Genomic DNA, 14,406 nt, shown 5'->3' with positions numbered 1-14,406 from the left:
CACTGACTTATTATATGTCTGTATAAACCCCTATGGCCTAGCAGGGGTTAGAGCATGGGAAGGAGCGAGAGGGGAAGAGGATCCTGAGTTAGGACACATGGAAAGTCACTGACTTATTACATGTCTGTATAACCTCCTATGGCCTAGCAGGGGTTAGAGCATAGGAAGGAGCGAGAGAGGAAGAGGATCCTTAGTTAGGGCACATGGAAAGTCACTGACTTATTACATATCTGTATAACCCTCTATGGCCTAGCAGGGGTTAGAGCATGGGAAGGAGCGAGAGGGGAAGAGATCCTGAGTCAGGACACATGGAAAGTCTCTCACTGACTTATTACATGTCTGTATAACCCTCTATGGCCTAGCAGGGGTTAGAGCATGGGAAGGAGCGAGAGGGGAAGAGGATCCTGAGTCAGGACACATGGAAAGTCACTCACTGACTTATTATATGTCTGTATAAACCCCTATGGCCTAGCAGGGGTTAGAGCATGGGAAGGAGCGAGAGGGGAAGAGGATCCTGAGTTAGGACACATGGAAAGTCACTGACTTATTACATGTCTGTATAACCCTCTATGGCCTAGCAGGGGTTAGAGCATGGGAAGGAGCGAGAGGGGAAGAGGATCCTGAGTTAGGACACATGGAAAGTCACTCACTGACTTATTATATGTCTGTATAAACCCCTATGGCCTAACAGGGGTTAGAGCATGGGAAGGAGCGAGAGGGGAAGAGGATCCTGAGTTAGGACACATGGAAAGTGACTGACTTATTACATGTCTGTATAACCTCCTATGGCCTAGCAGGGGTTAGAGCATAGGAAGGAGCGAGAGAGGAAGAGGATCCTTAGTTAGGGCACATGGAAAGTCACTGACTTATTACATATCTGTATAACCCTCTATGGCCTAGCAGGGGTTAGAGCATGGGAAGGAGCGAGAGGGGAAGAGGATCCTGAGTTAGGACACATGGAAAGTCACTCACTGACTTATTACATGTCTGTATAACCCCCTATGGTCTAGCAGGGGTTAGAGCATGGGAAGGAGCGAGAGGGGAAGAGGATCCTGAGTTAGGACACATGGAAAGTCACTCACTGACTTATTATATGTCTGTATAACCTCCTATGGCCTAGCAGGGGTTAGAGCATGGGAAGGAGCGAGAGGGGAAGAGGATCCTGAGTTAGGACACATGGAAAGTCACTCACTGACTTATTACATGTCTGTATAACCCCCTATGGTCTAGCAGGGGTTAGAGCATGGGAAGGAGCGAGAGGGGAAGAGGATCCTGAGTTAGGACACATGGAAAGTCACTCACTGACTTATTATATGTCTGTATAACCTCCTATGGCCTAGCAGGGGTTAGAGCATGGGAAGGAGCGAGAGGGGAAGAGGATCCTGAGTTAGGACACATGGAAAGTCACTCACTGACTTATTACATGTCTGTATAACCTCCTATGGCCTAGCAGGGGTTAGAGCATGGGAAGGAGCGAGAGGGGAAGAGGATCCTGAGTTAGGACACATGGAAAGTCACTCACTGACTTATTATATGTCTGTATAAACCCCTATGGCCTAGCAGGGGTTAGAGCATGGGAAGGAGCGAGAGGGGAAGAGGATCCTGAGTTAGGACACATGGAAAGTCACTCACTGACTTATTATATGTCTGTATAAACCCCTATGGCCTAGCAGGGGTTAGAGCATGGGAAGGAGCGAGAGGGGAAGAGGATCCTGAGTTAGGACACATGGAAAGTCACTCACTGACTTATTATATGTCTGTATAAACCCCTATGGCCTAGCAGGGGTTAGAGCATGGGAAGGAGCGAGAGGGGAAGAGATCCTGAGTCAGGACATATGGAAAGTCACTGACTTATTACATGTCTGTATAACCCTCTATGGCCTAGCAGGGGTTAGAGCATGGGAAGGAGCGAGAGGGGAAGAGGATCCTGAGTCAGGACACATGGAAAGTCACTCACTGACTTATTATATGTCTGTATAAACCCCTATGGCCTAGCAGGGGTTAGAGCATGGGAAGGAGAGAGAGGGGAAGAGGATCCTGAGTTAGGACACATGGAAAGTCACTCACTGACTTATTATATGTCTGTATAAACCCCTATGGCCTAGCAGGGGTTAGAGCATGGGAAGGAGCGAGAGGGGAAGAGATCCTGAGTCAGGACATATGGAAAGTCACTGACTTATTACATGTCTGTATAACCCTCTATGGCCTAGCAGGGGTTAGAGCATGGGAAGGAGCGAGAGGGGAAGAGGATCCTGAGTTAGGACACATGGAAAGTCACTCACTGACTTATTACATGTCTGTATAACCCCCTATGGTCTAGCAGGGGTTAGAGCATGGGAAGGAGCGAGAGGGGAAGAGGATCCTGAGTTAGGACACATGGAAAGTCACTCACTGACTTATTATATGTCTGTATAACCTCCTATGGCCTAGCAGGGGTTAGAGCATGGGAAGGAGCGAGAGGGGAAGAGGATCCTGAGTTAGGACACATGGAAAGTCACTCACTGACTTATTACATGTCTGTATAACCCCCTATGGCCTAGCAGGGGTTAGAGCATGGGAAGGAGCGAGAGGGGAAGAGGATCCTGAGTTAGGACACATGGAAAGTCACTCACTGACTTATTATATGTCTGTATAACCTCCTATGGCCTAGCAGGGGTTAGAGCATGGGAAGGAGCGAGAGGGGAAGAGGATCCTGAGTTAGGACACATGGAAAGTCACTCACTGACTTATTACATGTCTGTATAACCCCCTATGGCCTAGCAGGGGTTAGAGCATGGGAAGGAGCGAGAGGGGAAGAGATCCTGAGTCAGGACATATGGAAAGTCACTGACTTATTACATGTCTGTATAACCCTCTATGGCCTAGCAGGGGTTAGAGCATGGGAAGGAGCGAGAGGGGAAGAGGATCCTGAGTTAGGACACATGGAAAGTCACTCACTGACTTATTACATGTCTGTATAACCCCCTATGGTCTAGCAGGGGTTAGAGCATGGGAAGGAGCGAGAGGGGAAGAGGATCCTGAGTTAGGACACATGGAAAGTCACTCACTGACTTATTATATGTCTGTATAACCTCCTATGGCCTAGCAGGGGTTAGAGCATGGGAAGGAGCGAGAGGGGAAGAGGATCCTGAGTTAGGACACATGGAAAGTCACTCACTGACTTATTACATGTCTGTATAACCCCCTATGGCCTAGCAGGGGTTAGAGCATGGGAAGGAGCGAGAGGGGAAGAGGATCCTGAGTTAGGACACATGGAAAGTCACTCACTGACTTATTATATGTCTGTATAACCTCCTATGGCCTAGCAGGGGTTAGAGCATGGGAAGGAGCGAGAGGGGAAGAGGATCCTGAGTTAGGACACATGGAAAGTCACTCACTGACTTATTACATGTCTGTATAACCCCCTATGGCCTAGCAGGGGTTAGAGCATGGGAAGGAGCGAGAGGGGAAGAGATCCTGAGTCAGGACATATGGAAAGTCACTGACTTATTACATGTCTGTATAACCCTCTATGGCCTAGCAGGGGTTAGAGCATGGGAAGGAGCGAGAGGGGAAGAGGATCCTGAGTTAGGACACATGGAAAGTCACTCACTGACTTATTACATGTCTGTATAACCCCCTATGGTCTAGCAGGGGTTAGAGCATGGGAAGGAGCGAGAGGGGAAGAGGATCCTGAGTTAGGACACATGGAAAGTCACTCACTGACTTATTATATGTCTGTATAACCTCCTATGGCCTAGCAGGGGTTAGAGCATGGGAAGGAGCGAGAGGGGAAGAGGATCCTGAGTTAGGACACATGGAAAGTCACTCACTGACTTATTACATGTCTGTATAACCCCCTATGGCCTAGCAGGGGTTAGAGCATGGGAAGGAGCGAGAGGGGAAGAGGATCCTGAGTTAGGACACATGGAAAGTCACTCACTGACTTATTATATGTCTGTATAACCTCCTATGGCCTAGCAGGGGTTAGAGCATGGGAAGGAGCGAGAGGGGAAGAGGATCCTGAGTTAGGACACATGGAAAGTCACTCACTGACTTATTACATGTCTGTATAACCCCCTATGGCCTAGCAGGGGTTAGAGCATGGGAAGGAGCGAGAGGGGAAGAGATCCTGAGTCAGGACATATGGAAAGTCACTGACTTATTACATGTCTGTATAACCCTCTATGGCCTAGCAGGGGTTAGAGCATGGGAAGGAGCGAGAGGGGAAGAGGATCCTGAGTTAGGACACATGGAAAGTCACTCACTGACTTATTACATGTCTGTATAACCCCCTATGGTCTAGCAGGGGTTAGAGCATGGGAAGGAGCGAGAGGGGAAGAGGATCCTGAGTTAGGACACATGGAAAGTCACTCACTGACTTATTATATGTCTGTATAACCTCCTATGGCCTAGCAGGGGTTAGAGCATGGGAAGGAGCGAGAGGGGAAGAGGATCCTGAGTCAGGACATATGGAAAGTCACTCACTGACTTATTACATGTCTGTATAACCCCCTATGGCCTAGCAGGGGTTAGAGCATGGGAAGGAGCGAGAGGGGAAGAGGATCCTGAGTTAGGACACATGGAAAGTCACTCACTGACTTATTATATGTCTGTATAACCTCCTATGGCCTAGCAGGGGTTAGAGCATGGGAAGGAGCGAGAGGGGAAGAGGATCCTGAGTCAGGACATATGGAAAGTCACTCACTGACTTATTACATGTCTGTATAACCCCCTATGGCCTAGCAGGGGTTAGAGCATGGGAAGGAGCGAGAGGGGAAGAGGATCCTGAGTTAGGACACATGGAAAGTCACTCACTGACTTATTATATGTCTGTATAACCTCCTATGGCCTAGCAGGGGTTAGAGCATGGGAAGGAGCGAGAGGGGAAGAGGATCCTGAGTTAGGACACATGGAAAGTCACTGACTTATTACATGTCTGTATAACCCTCTATGGCCTAGCAGGGGTTAGAGCATGGGAAGGAGCGAGAGGGGAAGAGGATCCTGAGTTAGGACACATGGAAAGTCACTGACTTATTACATGTCTGTATAACCTCCTATGGCCTAGCAGGGGTTAGAGCATGGGAAGGAGCGAGAGGGGAAGAGGATCCTGAGTCAGGACATATGGAAAGTCACTCACTGACTTATTACATGTCTGTATAACCCCCTATGGCCTAGCAGGGGTTAGAGCATGGGAAGGAGCGAGAGGGGAAGAGGATCCTGAGTTAGGACACATGGAAAGTCACTCACTGACTTATTATATGTCTGTATAACCTCCTATGGCCTAGCAGGGGTTAGAGCATGGGAAGGAGCGAGAGGGGAAGAGGATCCTGAGTTAGGACACATGGAAAGTCACTGACTTATTACATGTCTGTATAACCCTCTATGGCCTAGCAGGGGTTAGAGCATGGGAAGGAGCGAGAGGGGAAGAGGATCCTGAGTTAGGACACATGGAAAGTCACTGACTTATTACATGTCTGGGTGCAAATGACAATGTGGACGGAGCAGTAACCTTCCCCCATCACTGCACTGCCGCCATAGAGGCTGCTGGGGAGCCAATGGCTGATTGTCACCTCCTCCCATACATCACCGGATCATCATTCCAACCAACCAACTAGCTGGACGGTTGGAGTAAAGTTGGTATGAGGTATGGGGTATGTATGGGGTCTGGGCAGCTTCAGTCTCTACCCTGCTTATTCTACAAGCCCCAAACACCCTGCCTCTACCCCGCTAATGCCAGAACTCCCTCCTACACCCAGATTCTGCCCCTCCTACACCCAGCATTTACCCCTCCCACACCCAGCATTTACCCCTTATATTCTCTCTGCCCCTCCCACACCCAGCATTTGCCCCTCCCACATCTATCATTTACCCCTCCCACATCCTCTGCCCCTCCCACAGCCAGCCTATGCCCCTCCCCCGTTCTATGACGGGCCCCATACCCCAATGCTCGCTGTGCCACCTATGTTCCTTCCATCGCTGCCCCCTCACCTGTTACCGCCTCCCGGGCACTGCTCCCGGCTGGGATTTGGGGGCGGCTGCCCGCGGGTGTTTCCTCCCAGACCCGGCTCCTCTCACCCGCTCCGAACCAGTTCAAATCAACAACAAGATGGCGACCAGCCGGGAAAAAGGCGGCGCGGGCTGCCGCTGTCATGGCAACAGAGTCCTGAGACCCGGCCCCACCAGTGAGTGTCATCCAATCAAGAGACGGCACTCTCTCGCCGCCGGCTCTTTCCCTCTCTCCTATTAGCTGAGAGCCGTGTCAGTCACTCTCCATGGTGCCGCCCACCGCGGGTTCTGTCACTCGCTGACAGATTCTCGCACAGTCCCGTCACGTGCTCTCCCCTCTACCCTGTGATTGGCTATAGCGGGGCCCCATGTTTACAGCGTACCTTGGCTGGCGCCCTCTAGCGGAGAAGCTGCAGATGGCAGCCTGAGCTCTGTGCACAATGTTACTATTACTATATTTGCTATAGTGAGAGATTATAGAAGTGGAGATGTTGCCCATAGCAACCATTCAGATTCCAGCTATTATCTTCTAGAAGGTGCTATATAATTGATAAGTGGAATCTGATTGGTTGCTATGGGCAACACCTCTGATGATTTCAAAACAACAAGATAGTGTCACTAGCGCAGTCTGTATGGAGAGGTCTACAAGGTATCCATCTTCTTCTCACAGAATGTCTTCACCACTGTTTCATTTCAAGACACGGAACCGTATTCTGGATAGAACTCACCACTGGCACTCTAATACCGTTCACTGAAAGGTTTCTTTAACACCTCCTTTTTCTTTCAACACATCACACTTCTTAGGGGTCTATCAACAGACACTCACCATAAATCCACCTTGGTTCATACGTATAAAGGTTTCTTGTTACGACTCCCCTTATATATCCAATTGATGAAAAAAATGTATCTATTTTCTTAAAACGATTCTTTATTCCAAATCGGAACCATAAAAAGTAAAAAATAGTCACATCACAAAAAAAAGCACATATAGCAGTATTGGAACTATAGGTGGCAGTGGCAATGCATATTATCCTTTTTTTATATCCTTTTTTATGTTATTTTGGATACTCTATGGGAGATTATCATGTCTATGAATTTTGAAGTAAGGTTATATCCTGTAAGGGACTTCAGATGGTAATAGGAGGTTTCACAATGTGGTCTATTGAGGGTTTTTTGAGAATTTTAGTATAATTAGTTAATTGTCTTTTAATTTAGAGGAGGAGTATATTAAGCCCTTCCTGGGTTACAGCTCCACATCCTGAGGAAGGACAATCAGTCCGAAATGCGTAGATGGTGGAGTAAGCAGCAGGAATTGGACAACAGGCGGTATTATACAATCTTTTTTTGGATATTTCTCTAAATGTTTTTTTCTTCCACATGTCATCCAGTTGGATTACCTTCTCTGATTATGCCCGGGTCATCAGAAAGGTTTTAAAACCATATTGTGAATATCCTACTGCCACCTATAGTTCCAATACTGCTATATGTGCTTTTTTTTGTGATGTGACTATTTTTTACTTTTTATGGTTCCGATTTGGAATAAAGAATCGTTTTAAGAAAATAGATACATTTTTTTCATCAATTGGATATATAAGGGGAGTCGTAACAAGAAACCTTTATACGTATGAACCAAGGTGGATTTATGGTGAGTGTCTGTTGATAGACCCCTAAGAAGTGTGATGTGTTGAAAGAAAAAGGAGGTGTTAAAGAAACCTTTCAGTGAACGGTATTAGAGTGCCAGTGGTGAGTTCTATCCAGAATACGGTTCCGTGTCTCGAAATGAAACAGTGGTGAAGACATTCTGTGAGAAGAAGATGGATACCTTGTAGACCTCTCCATACAGACTGCGCTAGTGACACTATCTTGTTGTTTTGAAATTGTATATTTAGGTTTTGGGTATACCTTAGATAGGACACAGCAGCGGTTTGTGGTCGCGAGTTACTTCTTTTTTGTTCTTTGGAATATTGAACACCTCTAATGAAACCCTTCCCCAATGGCCGAGAAAAAAGTCAGGTGATGGTATCTTTGACCTCAGACCAGGGAGTAACCCCGGAAGTGATAAAATGGAGAGTCATAAACTACCAACCAATCAGCTCCTAACTGTCATTTTCAAAACACAGCCTGTAACATGACAGAAGCTGAGTGGTTGGCATAGTTGCCGACTTTCTGGCTGCTCCTTCTGGAAGGGAGCAGTCAGATCGGTAGGGCACAGGGGGCGTGGCTAACAAAAGAGGGCGTGGTTGGGCGTATGACTACCGTTTGTGGGCGTGACAGAGTTGGGGGTCACACGATCGCGTCATTTTGGCCCCGCTACACAATGCCTATAATACAGGCATTATGAAGCATGGGGCGGAGCCAAAATGACGTGATTCAGCTTGAATCGCGTCACCGGTCACCCACGCTGTGGGGGTTTAACAGTTAATCGCAGGGTGGGTCGGGGGGATCGGCGGCCGCCGGGAAGCTTGCCTGCCTTTCCGGGGGGCCGGGAGCTGCCCCTGATTACCCGGAGGCTCCCAGCCGAATCGGGAGGGTAGGCAAAGCTGCTGGTTGGTAGTTTATCCCTCTCCACTTTATCACTTTCCAGAGCTTAGTACATCTGCCCTCAGTGTGGTTGTTCCATCACCATTGCTGCTGACTGGGACGCCCCCTACAGGTGATACTGGGCAATTGTGTGGCGCTGATTGCTGCAGGGAGTTTAGACATCGCGGTTGCTCTGCGCTGGCTCCCGCTGTGGAGGGTTTACCACCCAGTGTGTGACTGACAGCTTCCTATACCCTATGTGGGCCCCCACTTTTTTCATTTTATCAGTGATCTGTTTTATTTGGGCAATTATTATTACTGTCTCCTTCAATTTTATTTTTTATTTTAATTGTTTTATGTTTTCTAATGGCTGTTTGTGGAATATTATTCCTTATTCCAGCGCTCTCCCAAATGATTTCATTGGTTTTATTTAGTATGGACTTACCTACATTTAATGTATACAATTCAGAGGGATGCCTAGGTACAGTTATTCCTATGTAGGGTAATTCTGTTATGGCCCATTGTAATGGAAGACAAGCTGCCCATGGTGGACGGACAAATCTACCCTGAAGTAGCAATGCAGCAGATTTATCTCCATTTATCGGGAAAGCTGGAATGGCTCAGAAGAGGGCAATCCTATACAATATCTCTAGAGTTATTCTTTGGGGGGGTTATATATATATATATATATATATATATATATATATATATATATATATATATATATATATATATATATATATATATATATATAGCAGAATTTCTGCCAAAGCCGAAGGAGACCAGTCTGGAAGTAGCCTCAACATGGGATCTAATGCCATATTATATAGAAAGGGGGACAGAGGACAACCCTGTTGTGTGCCTCTCTCTAGAAGGAAAATGAGCCCCCACCGTTCTGTTCACCAGCAGTGAGGTAACCAGATAATGATAGAAGTTACCTATCACATTTATAAATTCTGTCTCAACTCCCCGTATTTCCAGCACTTCCCACAAATGAGGCCATAAAACCACATCGAATGTTTTGTGAGCATCTACACTAAGCCGCATATTCTGGTGTACAGGAAAATAATGAGAGACAGCTGCATATTCTGGTGTGCAGGAGAATAATGAGAGACAGCCGCATATTCTGGTGTGCAGGAGACTAATGAGAGACAGCCGCATATTCTGGTGTGCAGGAGACTAATGAGAGACAGCCGCATATTCTGGTGTGCAGGAGAATAATGAGAGACAGCCGCATATTCTGGTGTGCAGGAGAGTAATGAGAGACAGCCGCATATTCTGGTGTGCAGGAGACTAATGAGAGACAGCCGCATATTCTGGTGTGCAGGAGTATAATGAGAGACAGCCGCATATTCTGGTGTACAGGAAAATAACGAGAGACAGCCGCATATTCTGGTGTGCAGGAGAATAACGAGAGACAGCCGCATATTCTGGTGTACAGGAGAATAATGAGAGACAGCCGCATATTCTGGTGTGCAGGAGACTAACGAGAGACAGACGCATATTCTGGTGTGCAGGAGAATAGTGAGAGACAGACGCATATTGTGGTGTACAGGAGAATAGTGAGAGACAGACGCATATTCTGGTGTGCAGGAGAATAATGAGAGGCAGCCGCATATTCTGGTGTACAGGAGAATAATGAGAGACAGCCGCATATTCTGGTGTACAGGAGAATAATGAGAGACAGCCGCATATTCTGGTGTACAGGAGAATAGTGAGAGGTAGCCGCATATTCTGGTGTACAGGAGAATAGTGAGAGACAGCCGCATATTCTGGTGTGCAGGAGAATAATGAGAGACAGCCGCATATTCTGGTGTACAGGAGAATAATGAGAGACAGACGCATATTCTGGTGTACAGGAGAATAATGAGAGACAGTCGCAAGTGCAGTATGAATACTCTTCACAGCATGACGCCCTCTCATAAAACCCATCACATGGTCGGTTAGAATTGAGGGAAGTATTGTCTGGAGCAGGGATGGGTAACCTCAGGCCCGGGGGCCGTATAAGGCCCTCGGAATCATTTGGTCTGGCCCTCTGAGCTTTTTACTACTAGCCTCATCTGGCCTAGCATAGCACCCTGCAGCCGGAATCTATGCAGCAGTGCCGCCTGGGGCTCCCCTAGGATACTTCGGACGGTCACAGCTCTGCCCTTCAAGCTGTAATCACTGGCGATTGTGGTCCCGCCCTGTGTGACATCACATGGAGGGGGCGTGGCCTGCACCAGGCCCGTTAATAATGTTATATATATTAAAATGGTACTCGGATGAAAAAAGGTTCCCCACCCCTGGTCTGGAGTATAGTGGCCATAATTTTGGCTAAAAGTTTATAATATACATTTAATAAACTCATAGGTCTATATGAAGAAGGAAAACATTTTTTTGTAATTCTTTATTGTAAATGGTCAATCAGAGAACAATTTAACATAGAAGAAAATAGAGGGGGTCACAAAAACCCAATACAGACCAAATTTTATAAACTATAATAGACAGAAAAAAACTACTCAAAATACTTGGTAGAAAAGAGGGGGGTAAACAGGGGGCAGGAGGAGGGAAAGTAGGGGGGGGGGTGACATGACACATCGACCAAACAATCAGTACATATCAAACATCTTCTAAAGAGTAAACATCAATCGTCGCCCATGAGTCCATGTGTGGACTCATGGGCGGAAGGAGGGGGACTGCGCTCAGGAGTATATAGTACCACCTATAATACATGTTATATGCAGTCTCTCAGGAGTATAGTACCACCTATATTACATGTTATACGCAGTCTCTCAGGAGTATATATAGTACCACCTATAATACATGTTATACGCAGTCTCTCAGGAGTATATATAGTACCACCTATAATACATGTTATATGCAGTCTCTCAGGAGTATATATAGTACCACCTATAATACATGTTATACGCAGTCTCTCAGGAGTATATATAGTACCACCTATAATACATGTTATACGCAGTCTCTCAGGAGTATATATAGTACCACCTATAATACATGTTATACGCAGTCTCTCAGGAGTATATATAGTACCACCTATAATACATGTTATACGCAGTCTCTCAGGAGTATAGTACCACCTATAATACATGCTATACGCAGTCTCTCAGGAGTATATATAGTACCACCTATAATACATGTTATATGCAGTCTCTCAGGAGTATATATAGTACCACCTATAATACATGTTATACGCAGTCTCTCAGGAGTATAGTACCACCTATAATACATGCTATACGCAGTCTCTCAGGAGTATATATAGTACCACCTATAATACATGTTATATGCAGTCTCTCAGGAGTATATATAGTACCACCTATAATACATGCTATACGCAGTCTCTCAGGAGTATAGTACCACCTATAATACATGTTATACGCAGTCTCTCAGGAGTATAGTACCACCTATAATACATGTTATACGCAGTCTCTCAGGAGTATATATAATACCACCTATAATACATGTTATATGCAGTCTCTCAGGAGTATATATAGTACCACCTATAATACATGTTATATGCAGTCTCTCAGGAGTATATATAGTACCACCTATAATACATGTTATACGCAGTCTCTCAGGAGTATAGTACCACCTATAATACATGTTATACGCAGTCTCTCAGGAGTATATATAGTACCACCTATAATACATGTTATATGCAGTCTCTCAGGAGTATATATAGTACCACCTATAATACATGTTATATGCAGTCTCTCAGGAGTATAGTACCACCTATAATACATGTTATATGCAGTCTCTCAGGAGTATATATAGTACCACCTATAATACATGTTATATGCAGTCTCTCAGGAGTATATATAGTACCACCTATAATACATGTTATATGCAGTCTCTCAGGAGTATAGTACCACCTATAATACATGTTATATGCAGTCTCTCAGGAGTATAGTACCACCTATATAATACATGTTATACGCAGTCTCTCAGGAGTATATATAGTACACCTATAATACATGTTATACGCAGTCTCTCAGGAGTATATATAGTACCACATATAATACATGTTATACGCAGTCTCTCAGGAGTATATATAGTACCACCTATAATACATGTTATACGCAGTCTCTCAGGAGTATAATACCACCTATAATACATGTTATACGCAGTCTCTCAGGAGTATATATAGTACCACCTATAATACATGTTATATGCAGTCTCTCAGGAGTATAGTACCACCTATAATACATGTTATATGCAGTCTCTCAGGAGTATATATAGTACCACCTATAATACATGTTATATGCAGTCTCTCAGGAGTATATATAGTACCACCTATAATACATGTTATATGCAGTCTCTCAGGAGTATATATAGTACCACCTATAATACATGTTATATGCAGTCTCTCAGGAGTATATATAGTACACCTATAATACATGTTATACGCAGTCTCTCAGGAGTATATATAGTACCACCTATAATACATGTTATATGCAGTCTCTCAGGAGTATATATAGTACACCTATAATACATGTTATACGCAGTCTCTCAGGAGTATATATAGTACCACCTATAATACATGTTATATGCAGTCTCTCAGGAGTATAGTACACCTATAATACATGCTATACGCAGTCTCTCAGGAGTATAGTACACCTATAATACATGTTATACGCAGTCTCTCAGGAGTATAGTACCACCTATAATACATGTTATACGCAGTCTCTCAGGAGTATATATAGTACCACCTATAATACATGTTATACGCAGTCTCTCAGGAGTATAGTACACCTATAATACATGTTATATGCAGTCTCTCAGGAGTATAGTACCACCTAAAATACATGCTATACGCAGTCTCTCAGGAGTATAGTACACCTATAATACATGTTATACGCAGTCTCTCAGGAGTATAGTACCACCTATAATACATGTTATATGCAGTCTCTCAGGAGTATAGTACCACCTATAATACATGTTATACGCAGTCTCTCAGGAGTATAGTACCACCTATAATACATGTTATACGCAGTCTCTCAGGAGTATATATAGTACCACCTATATAATACATGTTATATGCAGTCTCTCAGGAGTATAGTACCACCTATAATACATGTTATACGCAGTCTCTCAGGAGTATATATAGTACACCTATAATACATGTTATATGCAGTCTCTCAGGAGTATATATAGTACCACCTATAATACATGTTATATGCAGTCTCTCAGGAGTATAGTACCACCTATAATACATGTTATACGCAGTCTCTCAGGAGTATATATAGTACCACCTATATAATACATGTTATATGCAGTCTCTCAGGAGTATAGTACCACCTATAATACATGTTATATGCAGTCTCTCAGGAGTATAGTACCACCTATATAATACATTTTATATGCAGTCTCTCAGGAGTATATATAGTACCACCTATAATACATGCTATACGCAGTCTCTCAGGAGTATAGTACACCTATAATACATGTTATATGCAGTCTCTCAAGAGTATAGTACCACCTATAATACATGTTATACGCAGTCTCTCAGGAGTATATATAGTACACCTATAATACATGTTATACGCAGTCTCTCAGGAGTATATATAGTACACCTATAATACATGTTATACGCAGTCTCTCAGGAGTATATATAGTACCACCTATAATACATGTTATATGCAGTCTCTCAGGAGTATATATAGTACCACCTATAATACATGTTATACGCAGTCTCTCAGGAGTATAGTACCACCTATAATACATGTTATACGCAGTCTCTCAGGAGTATAGTACCACCTATAATACATGTTATACGCAGTCTCTCAGGAGTATAGTACCACCTATAATACATGTTATATGCAGTCTCTCAGGAGTATAGTACCACCTATAATACATGTTATACGCAGTCTCTCAGGAGTATAGTACCACCTATAATAC

At 44.6% G+C, this 14,406-nt stretch overlaps 1 protein-coding gene across 1 annotated transcript in view; it reads right to left on the bottom strand.

Annotated features, from left to right (window-relative positions):
• The window catches only part of IP6K1 (inositol hexakisphosphate kinase 1), a 52,257-nt gene extending 46,152 nt beyond the window's left edge, over nt 1-6,105 (bottom strand). Inside the window, exon 1 of the mRNA XM_088466222.1 lies at nt 5,971-6,105. The gene's annotated coding sequence lies outside the window, so the exon portion shown is untranslated. The remainder of the gene's footprint in view (nt 1-5,970) is intronic.
• Nucleotides 6,106-14,406: the final 8,301 nt, after the last annotated feature.

Source organism: Taudactylus pleione, unplaced genomic scaffold, assembly GCF_031769625.1.
Source record: "Taudactylus pleione unplaced genomic scaffold, aTauple2 ptg002674l, whole genome shotgun sequence".
NCBI lineage: Eukaryota > Metazoa > Chordata > Amphibia > Anura > Myobatrachidae > Taudactylus > Taudactylus pleione.
This window is presented reverse-complemented; position numbering and strand designations above follow the sequence as displayed.